Raw genomic sequence first — 19,823 nt, forward strand, 5'->3', positions numbered from 1 at the left:
TTTCAGTGGGGATTAGAAGAATAAGGGTATATAGCACATGAAAGATAGTGTGGAACAAGAGGTTTTACTAATGGCTAGTAGGGTTTTGCATGTTTTTTACCTAATTAGCTATCAAGCCAAAGAAGCTTTGTAGGACCTCCATTGAGGCAACATGATGCATATAGATATCATCAAGATAAGGTTTCTTAAAAATGACATCTATGTGGTATTGCCCAACTCTATGTGTATTCCAAGTGTGTTGCACTCGCAAAAGGAAAAGAAGCGTTTGACAAGTTCCCAGTACCAAAACACAAACTCTTGGAGTGGCTTGATCATTAGAGATAGGCAAAGCATGGACATGGTGCTGAAGCTTTGAGATGTTTTGGCAACATTTCAGAGGTGAGTGTCACTGTTTTCTACTCGCCTCCTCTTCTGTGATCATGGACATCACCCCCACATAAACTTTTTGTGTCATCCTAAACAATCTCATTACTAGGGATTGCACTTCATATTTCACAAACTCGATTCCTCTTTTGTCCATAAATTCATAAGGATCAACAAAATTGACCGCCTTATTAGAATACATACTTCAATCCTTTTCAGATTCATAGAAGCAATTGGTATAAATGTGATAGCTCACCCATAGCTAAAAGATCTTGATAATCCTTTTTAGAACAGTAGAAAGGTGATGCAAAAAACTACATCACTCTAGAGTATGCACAAAGGTTCTAGAACATTAGAAAGGTGATGCCAAAAACTACATGACTCCAAAGTACGCACAAAAGCTCCAAAATAAGCCAACAAACCAATACAAAATTTAATATTTCACTTATTGATTGCAGCTGCCAATTGGTTGCTCTTGCAACTGCCTAGTACATACTTCAATCCAATTCAAATCACACAAGCAGTTGGTGTAAATGTGACAGTTCACCCATAACTAAAAGATATTGACAATACTTTTCAAAACAACAAAAAGTTGATGCCAAAACTATACATATCTTCAAATACATCCATGTTGAGGTATAAAATTTAAAAACATATCTTCAATGTGTTTTCGAAGAATGAAACACCGAAGAGTTGGAGAATAGATGACCTCCAAACACAAGTCTTCAGTCTTTAGGTACTTCTATAGTAAAAACATAGCAACTCCATCCTCCTCATTGTCCATCCTCCTCATTTTGTCTATGTCATTGGTCATGGCTTTCTTCCCCTTAGTCTTGCTTTTCTTAGGGAGAGGAAGGGTAAGCGACACATTATTGGGTGCCACTACATGCTTCCTTGTTCCCCGAGAGATTGGAGGTCGTTGAGATAATGGTACAATTTCCTCATGATGGTCTAGATTGTAACCTTGGGTAGAGAAGGGTTGAACCCCTAAGCAGATTGTGTAGCTTGAGGTGTTGACCTTGGTAGCTTGAGAGAGAGAGAGAGAGATGCACCGATTCACATTGTCATAGAGAGAATGCACCTAATTGAGAGAGAGAGAGAGAGAGAGAGAGACACTGGGACTGTTCCCATGGTCATGTGTCCCAAGGAGGTCAAGGGCCCTTGACCCCTGCCCTTGCCTGCCCTGTTCTGCCTCCCCTGTCCTGTTGCCATGGCGGCAGATGACGACACCTCCCAGCATCGTCACAGCCACGAGGAGGAGGACGATGCCCACCTCGACGAGCCCCCCCTCCACCCTGGGGCGCGGCACTGTTGCTTCTGTCCGTGTGTGCACGTGTGTGGTTGCAACAGTCACAAGCCATAGCTCGCCATCGTCGATCGTACCATCGGTCATCGGCTTGCATTTGCCGTTCCTTGATCCTTCACGGCATGCCACTCGCATCTGGAACAGTAGTGCAGGACTCCTCATGGATCCTCTCGTAGCATGGCTGTGGATCGCGCGCCTTCCTCCTGGATGGCCTTTCTCCTTTACTTCATTTCTGTCGTAAGCTGCCACGAGAGCCCTAGCACTCGTGGCATCGGTTCTACGCAGGTGGATTCGTAGCAACTCGCATCAAGCAACAGACCAAGTATCAAAATCAGTTATGGCAACGGAGCAGGAGTCACAACGAAGGTGCAGAAAGAGAGGATCGACAATTCCCTGGTGCACGATGGTGGTATCACCAAGACGGCATCCAAGGGGCCTAAAAGAGTGGTCGTATCCACTGTTGCCCTCCTCACCCTCGTCATGGCAGGGACAACAGGTTTAGGTGCATTGCCATTTTTCTTTATGGACTTGTAGGCACAATGGGCTGGGATATGCAATGGTATTGCTGCAGGTGTAATGCTAGCAGCTAGCTTCGACCTTTTCCAAGAAGGATAAAGGTACAGTGGAGGCACCTGGGTTGTTATGGGCATCATTGCCGGAGGATTCTTCATTCTTTGCTTTCAGAAGTTTCTGGAAAGATATGGTGAGGTTAGCATGTTGGATCTCAAAGGAGCTGATGCAAAGGAGATGATGTTGGTGATTGGCATCATGACATTGCACTCTTTTGGTGAGGGTTCAGGAGTGGGAGTCTCGTTTGCTGGCCCTAGAGGGCTTCCGTAGGGGATTATGGTTACACTTGCAATTGCAGTGCACAATATTCTAGAAGGATTGGCCATGGTTCTAGCATCTCGTGGCATTTCTGCTCAAAGTGCCATGCTTTGGAGTATTTTCACCTCTGCTCAAAGTGCCATGCTTTGGAGTATTTTCACCTCCTTACGTCAGCCTTTGGTGGCAGTTCCTGCTTTCATGTGTGCAGAAGCATTTCAAAAATTCCTTCCATTGTGTATGGGGTTTGCAGCAGGCTGTATGATATGGATGGTTTTGGCTGAGGTTGTACCTGTCAGCTTGAAGGAAGCAAAGCCTCAACAAGTGGCTTCAGTTGCAACACTTTCTTGGCATTTATGGACTCTTTAAGTGCTGCCATGGAGAACTTTGATGAAACGAAATGCTTGGAAGTTCTGAGGCCAACAGCGAATATTTTGACTGATGATCCTTAGACTGTTGCTGTGACTGTGAGCTTTAAACTGATGGGTGAGAGTCTACTCACAGACCTTCTCTGTCCAGGAAATGATCGCATCACATGCATACTTTCTTGCCTGATTTGCATTTGCCATTTGCAACGTGCTGCCTATGAAGGAATTGTGATTCGTCCTGCAACCTAATCTCAATGCTTGTGTCGAGGTCTACATGCAAAATTCTGAAAGCATTCTCGTTCATGTGGGATTTTAAAATGATTACACGATGTTGGAAGTGGCACGCGAAGCAGTAATCCTGACGTCTCCCGGAAGAGAAGATGACAATGTCTACTTGAAACCAAGCATGTAAGGTGGGCTTATGGGGATACACCTGGGAACCCATATCTGAAGAACAACAGTGCACTTCCCTTCCATCTTTTGATGATCTTCGAACAGCCTCCTACCATCTAGGCTTATGACATCAAGGCTGCATGCCTTTTCTTCCAGCAACAAGTCTGAGGCAACAGCCAATACATTATTCCCCACCTAAGGAATTTGCCACTCCATTTAGGCACTCTTATCCAACTTTGTAAACTTCTGTCTCTGCAGCATTTCCATCATGCTTGGAAGGAGCGATGACAACGAAATCAGGACCTCTACGAGCATACAGAGCATATGATTAACGACCAACGGAGAGGTTGAAGTGCGCATCTATGCATCTGCTTCCATTGTTTTTTCTTGTTCTAAAACGCTAATAGTTACTTACTACTAAACTTCAGGAAGGAATCGTTTAAGGTAAAGTAAAGTTGATCCTCTAATATATTTATATGTGTGCATTTCCTTTGGCTTACAGTTTGCCTCGTTTTGGTCATGTTTTGAGTTCAAGAGTAGTTTCTCAAGCTGATTGTTATCTATGGTAGTAATTCAGGGTACTCATTGTGAGAGTTTCTTAATGTCTTGACTTTTACTCAAATTCATGATGATCGTCCTCGTTCGTTATTCCATTGATGAGCGTCTATATTCTAGCTGATGATACATTGCTTCGTTTATATTCTTTATTCTAGCTAGTGATACATTGTTTCGTTTATATTCTTTCCAGCTGATGAGGGCATCAAGAGTACACATTATCATCAAGAAATGGCTTCTCGTGGCATAGTTTATGATATGGATATTGATCCATACAACAAGATAGCAGTAACTGTTGGATAGGTTGGAAGTTCTTTTCATGGAAGGTTACCACAAGTTTTATATTGAAACATGATTGGCTAATATGTTAAGTTATTTGTCTTGTATGGTTCCAGGATAAGAAGCTAAACATGCTCAATCTTGCTAGTGGGAAGTCTGTAAGATGCTTCAAACTAGAAGGAGAAGTTGGTGAGCCCATAAAAGTATGAACAATGAATTCCTTGTTTTCACCTGCTCAATTTACTATCAGATGGTGTAAATAACAGGGCAAAAAAGGTATGTGTGTTTTGATGTTTTACAAATGGTGCATAAGATCAAATTGATGTTGTTTTTACAAGGATTTATCCTCTCTTCAAATAAGAAATCTCAATATAATAAGGATTGAACCTTGTTCTTCTTAAGGTTGACCACTTGAAGATAATTGGCAAAGCCACATCTCTTTATATCTCACTTTTTCTGTCAGCAGATTTGCTACTTTTGATCTTTAAGACATTGGGTTTGTGTACAATATTTGTCATCATAGTTTGTGATGTCTTTTTCCCCTTTCTGTGGTAGGTTCGCATTGATCCTAGTGGGTCATAAGTACTCTGATCACATTCTGATAAGAGCATGCACATGTATGACATATTAGATGGAAGCATTTTATCCCTGGGGCAAGGACATGCTGAAGTAATAATAGGGATAGCTTTCATGCCTGATTGCAAGCGGCTAATATCGATAAGGTTAAGGTGGCCTTTAGAGTTGTATATATGCTGACCTTGGCTTCTTTACTATAACTTTTTCACTTGGTGATGCTAATTTATGGTTTTCAAAGAGTTCAATGGAGAGAGTTCTGACTAAGATGATGTGGAAGTAGTTCTGACTCAAAAGGGAAACTAAACAATACTTCTTCAAACCCCTTGAGACGTGACAAGTCTCAGACACAAGAGTTGGATGCTTCTGGTACTCTTGTTACTACTGGACCTCAGCTTGCAAGTAGTACAACTCCTGCATTTAAGTTCAGTGTGTCCCTGTTGCCGCATTGGGCACAGGCCAAGGTTGCAGAGACCATTCTAGAAAATAATGAGAGTGAATCAGAAGATTTAAGTTTTTGTTCTTTTGAATCAATATGGGAGGCCAAAGTTTGTAGTGCAACATGTTTTTGAAATACTAACATCAACATATATGTTAATAGGAATAAATATGGAAACTCTAGCTGAATTTTTATGATGCCTTTGATGCCCAAGAAAATATGTTGCTTCAGCTGGATTTTCATATGATGCTTTAGTTTGTCTCTGGGATTTCAAGTCTGTAGCATTGATAGCCAAAGTCAGAGCAGCAACTATATCCATGCCAAAAAGTTGGATTAATGTTGCTTCAGATGGAAGTTTTTTTGTTACAACAGGTGCTAATCACTTGAAACATTGGACTATCAGGTCAAATGCAAGATATCAATGATCTGGAATAGGCCCTGGTCTTGTCCTAGATGGGAGAAATGTTCATCTTGGTAGTCTGTGTGAAAATTCTTTTGCGGTAGTAACATCTTGAGAAGATTCACGAGATGGAGATGTCCAACCGGTTTATGCCTTGACCTGCACAGGCATGCCCAAGTAGGCTTTAACCAACTTTTTCAGTTTGGCACTGTTCTCAATTCTGCTACTAATTTAGTATAATTAGTGAATTGAGGATTGTGGTTGACACATATGATGTTCAACAGGAATAGTATGCCTTCTACATTGTGAACTTGCATTGAAAAAATGGGTTAATCTTAAGGTATCATTTGATATGCAAGCAAGGATCTCTCTATGGTTGCCTATCTACAAACATCAACAATAGTTTTAGCTACTTGTTGTAGGTTCAACAAGGCCATGGTTTAGCCATTTCAAGTTTGCACATTGCTTTTGCATGCAGTGATGGTATTGTGCAGATTTTCATGTTTGAGTCTCTTGCATTTACTACAACTTTTCCTTGAGTGACTCTAAGACTTCCTGAGGGTTGTGCCGGTGCTTTTATTTTTTTCAGGGTCTGGTTACCAGTTAAGGCGCCTTTTTCTTCCTTTTGTCTTGCGCCTTTTGCTATTTCCTTTTTTCCATTTCCCACTCCTCTGTGCTGCGATAAACAAAAGCGAAAGAGAGATTGGACTTGGAGGTGAATGGATGGTTTTATTGACATACTTTGAGCTACCTCCTCCTATGCTCTACATATCGAGTCACACAAAAAGGAAAAAAGGTGGCGAGGTCCGATGTAATACCATGGGATGGGAAACACTCCGATATAGGGTAGCTACTCCCTTGTCCCCATACATAGCATATTAGACTTTACATACTGTAGGCCGATCCCGTAGGTGGGTGGAGACTTTACGTATGTTAATTTTGTTGAGTTACAAGAGAAGAAATCCCTTCTCAAACAATTTAAGAAATAAAAAAAGAATGATAACAAAAACAAATTGATTGTCATTACATAGACCAAATGGAAAACGATAAAGACCGTGATGTTCAAGATCACAAGGCGTATCTTAATCAGTGTATCCTATGTCCTTGCTCTCAATGTAAGCTGGCAATTAGACAAAAATGTTCATTGTCTATGAAACACATACGACGCCTCGGCGAGTTTTAATCAAAGATCCTTGATCAAGAAATCTCAGATTTTGAGCAAACAATAAGAAAAGTGTATCATCAATCATGCATTGTATTCGCAAATTAATTGAATATCATATACAAAAACATTGGATGTGGCCGTAAAATTTATTACAGGGAGGTGACATCTCATCCCAAGGAGGAGTGCACCCTTTGCAGCAAGTTAAAAGAGTTCGTGGGCGTGTGATGGATGGAGTGCTTAAGCCAATCCACCAGTTGGAATATACTACCCAATATATACCATCAATACTAGAGGAGACAGGCAGCCTTCTAGATTTTTCTACAATCTTGGAGCCTAAGATGGAGGCAATGATTGATACGTTGATGCCCATGGATGTCGAGATATCTAATCCACTAGAGAGGAAGCATCCATACCATTATATGATGGGTGTCGAGTATCTCACCTGAAGACACTACTTACACTTCTAAGTGTGCAAGCAAGATACAAGTGGAACGATGTAAGTGTGACCGAGTTGTTCAAGTACCTTCTATGTATGCTTCATTGATTTCTTTTTGGCACCATCATAAAAAAATAATTGTGCTTTTTCAAGGTGTTTTATGATTATTTTTCAAGTTACTAAAGTATCATATATTACCACTTACAAATACCATGTATACGTCTCATGATGATATGCGACATGTATTACGAAAGCTTGGCATGGACTACAACAGCATCCATACATGTATCAACGATTACGTACTACTTTGAGAAGAATACGAAACCATGGAGACATGTCCAAAGTGTGATGCTCACAGATATTGACAGGAATTGCAAGAGCAAACCACTTCTCAAAAAGTTCTTAGACACTTTCCGCTTATCACCCGTATACATCACATGTTTCGTCCAGCATGGTGAGCTTGACAATGTGGCATGCGCAGAATAGATCCACAGATGGAGTCCAACGAATATCAGCGGATTCACGCGCATGGAGCCACATTGACTCTACCTTTTTAGGCTTTGCTCGAGAGCCAAGGAATCTTCAGCTCGGTCTTCCTATGGATGGCATGAATCCATTCGCTATGCGCTCAAATTCTTACAGTGTGTGGCATGTAGTCCTTGTTAACTACAACATCCCTCCATGGATTTCTACGAAGAAAGGACACATCATCCTTAGCTTACTCATTTCCGGCCGCTACAAAGTCAAGAATATGGATGTGTATCTTTATCCATTAGTTGATGAGCTTAAGATTTTGTGGGAGGGGGGGTCACCGTGGAAGATATGAGCAAGTTCAATGGTCGACGGTCTGCCAATATTCGAGCCATTCTCATGTGGGCCATGTATGACTTTCTAGGATTCGGAGAGTACTCAGGTAAGTAGGCTTCCGTTCTCGTTGGTAATATCTATCATAGGTCATTCAAGTTTGTATTCATTGGATAGAGGTGTTGGGATAGATTTTGTTACCTCAGGTTATCATGCATGTCCATTGTATGGGGCCACAGTTAGACTCCCGAAGGTCATGAACCATGAAGAAGATGGTATATCAAGGACACGCCACTTTCTCATCGGAGGGTCATGAGCTGAGGGAAGGTTTTCTTGGGCAACCTCCAGCATGAACGAATGCCCAAAGCTAGTACGAGCTAAAAATGGTCCACATTAAGTCACATCCAAACAGAATGTGATGGTTCTCAGTTTTCTACGAGTTGTCGTATTAGACCCACTTAAGGATCAACCACTTGTTGGATCCCATGCATATTGTCAAAAATGTGGGCAACTTACTATGGGACCACATCAGAGGAAAGAGAGACACTGCAGGGCTAGGAATGGATTTGAAGAAGGTAGGCAAGATGGAGGCACTTTGGCCTCAATCGAGTGCTGATGGTTGCTTGCAACTACCTCATGCTCCTTGGGTTTTGTCCACTAAAGAAGAGCACCTTGTGAAGAAAATTATCAAGTCTATCGGTGCTACGATGGGTATGATGCGTTCTCTTAGGTCTACGTTTTCTAAAGACGACCAATTATTAGGGTTAGAATTCCATTATTGGCATAAGATATATCAGATTTGTACAATGAATGGATTGTAAGTGGCCTACATATTTTGCTATTTGAAGTGTAGTCATTGTTCGTAATGCTTCTTCATTTGTGGCAATTTATACTATCGATCACGATCGCAAGATGGCTTACTCCAAAAATACATGAGGGGATTTACAGGTTGTCAAATTTAGTGCAATGGATCTCACAGAAGAAGATCAAGACATCCTCTATTGAATTTGCAAGAGGCAGGGAGTAGTGGAGATGGTCTGTCTCTTTGAAAAATACTTACCCACATCAGCATGCTCACAATACAAACTCACATTCTAGTGCAACTTGTAGATGACGTAGAGATTGCTGGATCTGTCCATACGCAATGGATATTCTTCTTGGAGCGCTTCATGAAAACCCTGAAAGGCTTTGTGCGACAACGAGCTCGGCTAGAAGGTAGCATGGCTGAAGGTTGGTTGGTGTCTGAGGCATTAGTGCATATTTCACAGTGGCTACCAATGGTGGATTTAGATAACAGTATACTATAGTTGTTGAAGGATGATGAAAGATGCACCAGAGATGTGGTGGTTGGAAATGGGATTGAAAAAAGAATGGATATTGCAATGGAGGAGAAAGTGAATCATTTTTGTATGTTGCACCATGCCTCCATGGACATGTGGCTCGCTAGGTATGAGCAAGCTAGGAAAGATCGGGAAGAAGCGCGATCTAAATTTCGTCATAGTACGTGTCATCGACCGATTCGATATCCCAAGGGCATGGAGGAGATGCCGCGGTTTATGTCAACACGATGGTTACATGGAGCTTTGACCATAGCGTCTCGAGAAGGGACGAAGGTCTCAACTGAGGAGTGGAAATTCTCAAGGGGATGTAGTCCAAAGGTGACGATGTATTTAGGATTTGTCCTATCTAGATTTTATATGCGACAACTAATTGACTATTTCAATGTACAATACAAAATATATAGTGGGGCGTGGTCGCGCGGACGGCATTTCCACGTGGAGCATATCGACAAAAGTGCAAGAGTATATGATCAAAGCAATGTTCCCAGTGTAGGTGAGGATAGTATGTAAATAGAGGGGTCTATATTGCAAGGGGTGGAGGTCGCTGAAAGTTTGGAGCATGTAGAGGAGCTAGAATCGGGTAACAATGATGGAAATACAGAAGTCCAAGAATTCTTTGAAAATGAGGTTGATTCATCCTTTTGTGGTGACCTATCTATCGACCTTCAGGCTTCCAGTGTATGCGGAGTTGTGCCAGGAGATTGACATGGGGCCATAGGGTACTTCATACTTGAAGCATCCACCTACTCAATTTTTTGACAAATCGCTTATAAGGATACATAAGATATGTGTTTTAAGGAAGATCGTTTTTTTAAGATTTATATTACCGTGCTTTGCTTGATTTATATTGATTATGCTAACATCAATTTTTGTTTGTGCAGGTGACCTTTGTGGATATTTGGATCTGCATGATGAGTCGAGGGATGAGTGACAAGGAGCTATAGGAGATCTTCACATGTATGTATTTAGATTAGATGGCTCGATTTAGAGACATGGTAAACCAGGAGCTGTCTCGGACACCATCAAGACATTCTGTAGATCTACTTCAGTGCGCTTTGATGCTTCAATTTCTAGTAGACGAGCTCGACACTCCAAACTTGGACCGGATGGAGGGAGTGGTTCTGGGGGATACTGCAGAGACGTGGATGCAGTGAGCCCACGGTCACACTACAAGATATAGACCTTATAGCGACGTTTAAAGCGACGAAAATACAAACAACAAAATTTTCCCCCGTCATCGCAAAAAGCGTCGTTATTGACGACGCCATAGAATCGTCGCTATAACCATCGCTATATGCGTCGCAAATGCGACGCATATAGCGACGCATATAGCGACGCATATAGTGACGATTACAGAGAATTTGCGACGCTGATAGCGACGGCAATAGCGACGCGTGCAGTAAATTTGCGACGCAAATAGCGACGGTAACAGAGAAAAAAAAAATTTGTACAAAAAGAATGTATACTGAAATCATAAAACTGATGGATGAAATAAATACATGATATCGCATAAAATGCGATTGGTACAATCATAAAACAATATCACTAATACATAGAAAATGTCTACATAGATCGGGCGACTAAAAACTAAAGGTATGTGAGCTCTAAGGATCCAAGGGCGAGCTACAAATCGTCGTCCCCCGAAAGCTCTTCCCGCTGTAAAGGAGCATCAAACGGATTCTGCAGAAAAAGAAACAACATATCAATCCACCATAAAATAATGCATTCAAATATCTCATGGTAACTACGGACAAGAAAGATGAGTGACTTACTGGGCCGCCGCGTCTATACAATCGGTCGATCAATGATCTGAGACCGTGCCTCTCCGCATATCGAGTCTCAAGGCCTTGCAGATAGTGATTTGTAATGGAGTGCTGCAAAGAAAACAAAATGCTAACTATTAGAAACATGATTGTCAGTACAAAGAATATCTCAAAAAAACAAATAAGCAAAACAAAAGAGAATCTTACAAAGTCCTCCAAATATGTCCTGTGGCCGCCACTCCCAAGATGATGTACCGATCCGGCCTCGATTCGTGCCCTCGCCGCCTCCCACTGCTGACTCCAACGTCCTGGCAAATTTGTAGCCTCCTCCCTCAGTCGGTGCCAGTCGTCTGCATCTAACCACTCGGGCTTTGGAGCCCCAGTCTTGATTGCCTTGCGTGCGTCGGATCGTCTATGTGACATGTATGCACGCATGCAATCCATCATCCAGCCCGTAGAGAATCTATCCACTGCGGCTGGCACCGGGAACTCCTCGTGCAAGGATGCTACTATGTACTCCTTGCTCCCCTCCGGTATGTTCCTCCAATGATCCAGGACGTTGTGCCGAAAAACTTGTTGGCACAACTCCCTCATGCGAGCCATCACCCTCCTCCCCTCATCATTCATGATGATGGCTCCTGACCTGCCATCCACTAGGTATCCATAATCCCTAGAAGTGTGCCTTGTATGGGCCCTCTCCCATCTCTATCCACGCTCCTGGGCATATCCAGGAGACCCCTGAACATCCGGTGTACCAACGGGGGTACCCTCTCCCGGAGTGCCACACAAAGGGGTGCCACCAGAGGGTGTGCCACCAAAAGGAGTGCCACCAGAGGGGGTGCCACCAAAAGGAGTGCCACCAAAAGGCGTGACATCTGCCGACGGCTGCGCAAAAGCCGGAGTAACTGGAGTGGACGTCCCCACAGGTGTGACAAATCCTGGAGGTGACCGAGCTCCAGCTGAACGACGAGACGGAGACACCGCGTCCGTGTCTCCACAGCAGCACCCCCCTGATCCTCCTGCAGTCGCAGTCCCTCCCTCTGGCCCAAGTCGCGAGCGTCGAGATCGTCTACTCGAAGCTGAAGCATCTGATCGCGCCGAAGCTGATCTAGCAGAGCGCCCTGACGAAGAACGAGACAGCTCCTGATCTGCTATCTCTCTGAATCTCGCGAGCTGATCTGGAGACATACGTGCCATCATCTCCTGAAACTCCTCATCGCTTATCCCTCGACTCATCTTGAAAATGTCGATACCTGCACAGATAAAAAATAATGTTAGAATAATCAATTTAAACTATACAAAGCACATTAATAAAATCATTTTTGAAAAATCCCTCTTAAAATGCATATCTTATCTACCTTTATGGAAGATCTAAACAACGAATTGAGTAATACAATTCTCCAAGAATGAAGTATTCTATGGTCCCATGTTAATCTCCTGACACAACTCTACATACACTGGAAGGTCGATAGACATGTCACCACAAAACAACGAGTCTGTCTCGTTCTCAAAAAATTCTACGACTTCTGTATTTCCATCATTGTTAGCCGATGCAGGCTCCAAGCTTGCAGTGGCCTCCCACCCTTGTAATTTCGATCCCTCTATTTGCATATTTTCTTCATCTATGCCTGGAACATCGCTTTGATCGTATACTCTCGCACCTCGAGGAGTTGAAGGTATAACATACCACCATCGCGGTTGTCGGGGATTTGGATAGAAGATTACATGTTCACAAACACTTACAAACCGTCTTCAAACCATTGTGACATAAACCATGTCGTATTACAATTAGCAAGCAAATGCCTAGTTGCACCTGTTCACAATGGGCCGGCAACACAAAGGTGTCGCGCAAATCCATCCATTTTTTTTCGGAATCTATTTCGAGAAATCCAGATGGACCTCGTCGAATTGTTGCGCCAGCTCCTCCAAGTACCACTTTGAACCACTGCACGTCGAATATTATCATGGAGAAGCTACGGTAATCCACCGTAATAATACTTTGCAAATTCCCAAAATACTCCATCTCATCCACAACCGTGTTCGGATCTGTTGCTCGTCGCCGGCTCTCTTGCTCAAACCTTGCCATGACACCACAGTCCATTGTGGAGTGCATTTTGTCAATACGCTCCACCCGAAAATGCCGTCCGCGCGACCACGCTGCACTATATATTTTGTACTGCACATTGAAACATTCAAATTAGATGTAGCAAGCAAATTTAGATACGACACATTCTAAACCCCTCATTACCTTTGGACTACATCCCCTCGAGAACTCCCACTCCTCCATTGAGACCTCTGTCCCTTCGCTGGATGCTGTGGTCAAGGCTCCATGCAACCATCGTGTTGACATAAACCGCGGCATCTCCTCCATGCCTTCGGGATATCGAATCGGTCGGTGACGCGTACTGCGTCTGAATTCAGGTCGTGCTTCCTCTCGATCTTGCCTTGCAATCTGGTACTTGGCGAGCCACGTCTCCATGGAGGCATGGTGCAACATACAAAAGCGATTCACCTTCTCTTCCATTGAGGCATCCATTCTTTTTTCTACCCCATTTCCAACCACCACATCTCCAGTCAGCCTGTCATCGTCCTTCAGCGTCCATAGCATTTCATTGTCTGGTTCCACCGTTGGTAGCCATTGTGAGATATGCACTAACGCCTCTAACACCAACCAACCTTCCGCCATGCTACCTTCCGGACGAGCTCGTTGTCGCACAAAGCCTTTCAGGGTTTTCATGAAGCGCTCCAGGAAGAACATCCATCGTGTATGGACAGGTCCAGCAATCTCCACTTCATCCACAAGATGCACAAGAAGGTGAACTTGTATCGTGAGCATGCTAGTGGGCAGGTATTTCTCAAAGAGACAGACCGTCTCAACTGCTCCCCGCCTTGCGGATTCAATAGAGGACGTCTTAATCTCTTTCTGTGAGATCCATTGCACCAAAGTCGACAGCTTGTAAATGGCCCCGCGAATTTCTGGAGTTAGGCATCCCGCGATCGCGATCGGTAGGACAAACTGCCACAAATGAGAAAGCATTAAGAATAATGGTCACTTTTCAAATTTCAAAATGTCCACGCTAATTAAAATCCATTCTGTTCACAAACCTGACATATCTTATGCCAATCATGGGATTTTAGCCCAGAAATCTGGTCATCTTTAGAAAATGCGGACCTGAGAGAACGCATCATACCCGTCGGAGTGCGGATAGACTTGATTACTTGCTTCACAATGCGCTCTTCTTTGGTAGACAAAACCCAGGGAGCGCGAGGAAGCTGCACTCCCCCTTCAGCACTCGACTGCGGCCAAAGCGCCTCCATCTTACCTACCTCCTTTAAATCCATTTGTGGCCCTATAGTGTCTCTCTTTCCTGTGATGTGGTCCCATAGCAAGCTGCCCACATTTTTGAAAATATGCATGGGATCCAACAAGTGGTTGACCTGTAAGTGGGTCCAATATGGCAACTCGTAGAAAACTGAGAACCGCCGTATTCCATTTGGATGTGAATCCGAGTTTACCATTTTCAGCTCGTACCAGCTTGCAGCGTTCATACGTGCTGGAGGTTGTCCAAGAAAACCTTCCCTGAGTTCATGATCCTCCGGCAAGAAAGCGGCATGTCCTTGATATACCATCTTCTTCATGGTTCGTGACCTTCGGGAGTCTAACTGTGGCCCACACAATGGACATGCATGATAACATGAGGTAACGAGACCTGCAAGGCGATCCACGACCTAGTGAATACTTGATTGAATGAAATAAAATATAGATATTACCGGCGAGAACAAAGGTCTGCTCACCTGAGCACTCTCCCAATCCCGGAAAGTTATGCATCGTCCACATGAGAATGGCTCGAATGTTGGCTAACCGCCGACCATTGCGCCTGCTCATATCTTGCACCGTGACCCCCTCCTCCCACAAAATCTTAAGCTCATCGACTAATGGACGAAGATACACGTCCATATTTTTTACTTTGTAGCGGCCCGGGACGAGCAAGCTAAGGATGAGATGTCCTTTCTTCGTAGAAAGCCATGGAGGAATGTTGTAGTTGACAAGTACTATAGGCCACACACTGTAAGAAGTCGAGCGCAGACCGAATGGGTTCACACCATCCATGGCGAGACCGAGCCGAAGATTCCTTGGCTCTCGCGCAAAGCCTGGGAAGGTAGAGTCAATGTGGCTCCATGCGCGCGAATCTGCTGATATTCGTTGCACTCCATCCGTGGACCTATTCTGCACATGCCACGTTGTCAAGCTTGCCATGGCACACGTGCGAAACATGTGGTTTATGCGGGGGATGAGCGGAAAGTGTCTGAGGACTTTTTGAGGGATGGTCTGCCCTTGCAAGTCCTATCGATACCTCTGAGCACCACACTTTGGGCATGTCTCCATAGTCTCGTATTCATCTCGAAACAATATGCAGTCGTTGATACATGCATGGATGTTATTGTAGTCCATGCCAAGCTTCCGTAAAACATGTCGTGCATCATCACGAGACTCAGGCATGGTGTTTGCAGGTGGCAATATATGATATTTCAATAACCTGAAAAAATCATAAAACACCTTGAAAAATCTATCCATGTTTGCAATAATACTGTTTTTAAAAAAAACAATGAAGTCTGTGTGCAAGGTACCTGAATAAGTCAGTCACACTCGTATCGCTCCAACCGTATTTTGCTTGCACACTTAAGAGTGCAAGCAATGTCTTCAACCGAGATACTCGGCACCCATCATATAATGGTATGGATGCTTCCTCTCTAAGCGGGTCAGATGTCTCAACATCCATGGGAATCAATGCATCGATCATTGCCTCCATCTCAGGCTCCAAGATTATAGGCAAGTCGGGAAGGTTGTCTGTCTCCTCTGGCATTGACGGTATAGATGGGCCTTGCGAGTGGTCGATTGGCTCCTGCAATCCATCCATCGCACATCCACGAACTCTTCTAATTGGCCGCAAAGGGTGCACTCCCCCTTGGGTCGAGAAGTCACCCCCCTGGATACAAAATTTACCAACAAGACCCAATCTTATTGTGTATGGTTTTCAATTATCTTGAGAGTACAATGCATGAAAAATGCTAACTTCAAATTACCGTTTGCTGAAAGTCTGCAATCACCTAATTAATGATCTCAGATTGAAACTCGCCAAATCGTCGTACGTGTTCTATAGACAATCGGCGTTTTCGTCTAATTGCCAACTTGCATTGAGAGCAAGGACATGGGACACGCTAATTAAGATACGACTCGCGGTCTTGAACAATAGGACCTTCTTCGTTTGCCATCTTATCTACATTACAGCAAACAAGGCTTAAATGGATAGCTTTATGGAGATGTACGTCAAGTTGCAAGTTGACCATAAACCTTGCATTGTATATAGTAGTCGAGAGATTTTCCGATGTTATATCTCGGCCTTGTATCATGCTCAACGATTTGTTTGTCCCGGTAGATAATTTTTTGTTATATCTCGGCTTTGAGTATAAGTAATCCATTTTAAAATTAATGCGCGCCATCTATGAAATTTTATAACTATAGTAATAAAATTTATTTCAATCAATTCTACTCATAGTCATAAGACCTGAGAGAAATTATCCTATACTCAATTTAAGGGTTTCTTCTTCTATAACAATAATTTTGGGTTCATTTTGATGAAGTACGTGGCCGTATGCAAAGCACATTGCATACCATTATCAATACGTATATTATCTTAAATTTCCTTCCCTTCCCTCTCCCTCTCTTTCTCTCCCTCTCCCTCTCTTCCTCTCTTTCTCTCACCCTCTCCCTCTCGTTCTCTTTCTCTCCCTCTCTCATTTCCTCCCTCCCCCTCCCTCTCCCTCTCCCTCCCTCTTTCTCCCTCTCCCTCTCCCTCGCTCCCTCTCCCTCCCCCTCCCTCTTTCTTTCCCTCTCTCATTTCCTTCCCCTCCCCCTCCCTCTCCCTCTTCCTCTCCCTCTCCCTCTCTTTCTCTTTTTCTCCATCTCCCTCTCTATCTCTCTTTCTCTCTCATTTCCTAAACAAGCAAAAAATAAAGTGATTTAAACATCCTCCAAGCAAAAGGGAGAGGGAGAGATACAATGCACTCTCCCTCTCTTTCTCTTTCTATCCCTCTCTCATTTCCTTCCCCTTCCTCTCCCTCTCACTCTCTTTCTCTCTCATTTCCTCTCCTAAACAAGCAAAAAATAAAGTGATTCAAACATTAAACAAGCAAAAGGGAGAGGGAGGGAGAGAGAGAATGCACTCTCCCTCCTTCTCCTTCTCCCTCTCTTTCTCTTTCTCTCCCTCTCCTATTTCCTCCCCCTCCCTCTCCCTCTCCCTCTATTTCTCTTTCTCTTTCTTTCCCTCTCCCTCTCCCTCTCCCTCTCTTTCTCTCTTACTCTCTTGTTTCCTCTCCTAAACAAGCAAAGAAGAAAGTAATTTAAACATTAAACAAGCAAAAGGGAGAGAGAGAGAGAATGCACTCTCCCTCTCTTTCTCTCCCTCTCCCTCTCTTTCTCTCCCTCTCTCTCCCTCTCCCTCTCCTTCTCTTTCATTTCCTCTCCTAAACAAACAAAAGAGAACGATTTAAACCTTCAACAAGTAAAAGAAAGAGAGAGGGAGACTCACCAATGAGATATGGCGAGCGTGGGCGGCTTCTCTTTGCAACGAGGGCTCCTCCTCTCCTTCACGAACAACGACGGTGGCGGCGGCGGCGGCGGCAAGTCTCTTCCTCCTCTTCTCTCACAAAGCCTTGGCTCTCTCCCTCGCTCTCTCCCTCGCTCTCGCTCTCAAAAGGCGAAGAAAACAAAATGAAAACGGCACTCTGGTTTCGGCCGCGCTTTTTTTCCCTGCGGCGTCGCAATTGGTGTCGCTATATACGTCGCTATTTGCGTCGCAAATGCGACGCAAATAGCGACGCCAATTGCGACGCCTATAGCGACGCCGATATCCGCCGTCGCTAATCGGCGTCGCTATTGCCCCATTCCCTTGTAGTGTCAACTCGGGATACATGTGCTACTCCTCGCTCTCGTGTAAGTTTGAGAAAGCGTTCTCTGTCTCGTCGTTCTGCTGGAGTTGCGTCACCTATGGGATTTTTCACACCTACCGATTGTATGGACGCGGTGGCCCAATAAGTCACTTATCTTTCTTGTCCGTAGTTACTAATTTTTGTGACTACAAGTCTTGAAAAGAGGATGCAAGGTGTGGAAGAGTACTTTGATGTGAGAGAAATTTTAGTAGCACCTTGGCCATGGCATGCTTCTTTTTTTTTGTGGAAAGGTGTAGTGTTAAAGAAGTAAAAAAATGTTTACAACAGTTGAACTACTCATACACACCCAATCTAAGCGGGCTTTTCTCAAGGCATCACCCTTCTGTTTATTGGACTAAGTGAAACCACCCTCATTGTCTATTTCTAAGAGACTATGTTATTGGTTATACTAAGACCCCTTTTCCCTTCCTTAGATTATATGTTCTCTTTGCTAAAATATGTCTTGAATTTGTTCCACCATGTTCAAATCCCCAATTAAAATAATTGGGCATTGAATAATTTTTACTAACTCCAAAATGTGTGCTCTCTTGATTAATGGACAGCTAGCATAAATGGATATTAAAGCTAACTCTTCATCATCCTCAAAGATAAATTTAGCAATCCATTGATTCTTGGGATCAATGCAGACTTGGTGGACCAATTTAACTATGTGCTTATGAATACCAACCATGGTTCCAATGCTGAAACACTCTTGTCTCTGGGCACAAGTGGGGTCCTTCCATAGTCAATATGTGGGTGGCCTTGGTACTTTCACACTCCCTTTTACTTGTAAGTTTGTCGACTTAGGCTTGTTATGACTCATGAGTCATGACCCAAAATCCCTCTTCTAACGAAACTACTAATTATTATTTTTGTATTAACGTATTATTTTATCAATACATCTTTGCGCGTCAAAAATTGGTCGAATGGGGTCACCCTAGTATTGAAAAGGCTCCGTTTGTCGTGCCAGGGTATTCGTTGCCTTGTCATGGGAAAAAGCAGGCAAGCTTTTCGACACGCTTGTCATTGCTTTTCCGAGAGGAATCTGGAAAAGCGGCCGAGATGCTTCTGGCAAGCAGAGGGTGACGATGCGGCGTGTGCATAAAGGACCGTACTGCTCGACCCCTATAAAGTTCGCATCCATGCGGACGATATCTATTCATTCTCTGCAAATTTCCCTCCAGCCAATTTACTTGCTAGTACCCTTCCATCCTTCTACACCAGCTAATCCGGATTCTGCGATTCTACCTTCCACACCAGAGCGCGTTGTTGCTGCACTTCGTTTTTCTTCTTTGGAGGTATCGTGGGATCTTTCGCTGCTAACTAGCACGCATGCATCCTGCTGTCGATTATATCGAGAAGCTGGAGACCGCACATAATTGTATCGCAGCTGCTGGCGCTGTTGACCATGATCATCACGGCACCGCTATTAACTGCAGGAACGCTAATTATCTGGCGCAATTATGCACTAGTTCAGTTGATCTGAGCGACGACATTGGAGCTCCTCGTGCAGCAAAGTACCGGCCAAGTGTAACAAAGGAAACTGAGACTGCTTCTCCAGCACAGGTTATACTCCTCAAGGCGCAAACTATTATCGAGATTGCAGATGCAGATCAGGATGCAGTCAAAGAGCGCCAGCGGACATATGATGATGCGCAGAAGACTCCGTCCTGTAATAGTATAAGCGAGGCGGAAAGGGACGATGTACACACTATAATTGAGATTGCAAATGGCACGGACCGGACCGATGCGGTCGAATCAGAGCAACATCGATGGCATTATACGCAAAAGAAGAGATCAGCCGGTAGTTGTTCGACATCGTCT

At 43.8% G+C, this 19,823-nt stretch overlaps 1 long non-coding RNA gene across 2 annotated transcripts; it reads left to right on the forward strand.

Annotated features, from left to right (window-relative positions):
• The first annotated feature begins 1,470 nt into the window (after positions 1-1,470).
• Positions 1,471-19,324, forward strand: LOC148037012 (uncharacterized). Of its 2 annotated transcripts, XR_015690548.1 has the most exons (4): positions 1,471-3,607; positions 4,004-4,113; positions 4,206-4,365; positions 18,970-19,324. It is a non-coding gene; the product is annotated as an uncharacterized LOC148037012 (long non-coding RNA). The 2 variants fall into 2 exon arrangements; XR_015690547.1 differs by lacking the exon at positions 18,970-19,324 and having other exon boundaries at positions 4,206-5,449.
• Positions 19,325-19,823: the final 499 nt, after the last annotated feature.

This window comes from Lygodium microphyllum, chromosome 4, assembly GCF_053477565.2.
Source record: "Lygodium microphyllum isolate KBCC chromosome 4, Lygodium_microphyllum_v1.1.10, whole genome shotgun sequence".
NCBI lineage: Eukaryota > Viridiplantae > Streptophyta > Polypodiopsida > Schizaeales > Lygodiaceae > Lygodium > Lygodium microphyllum.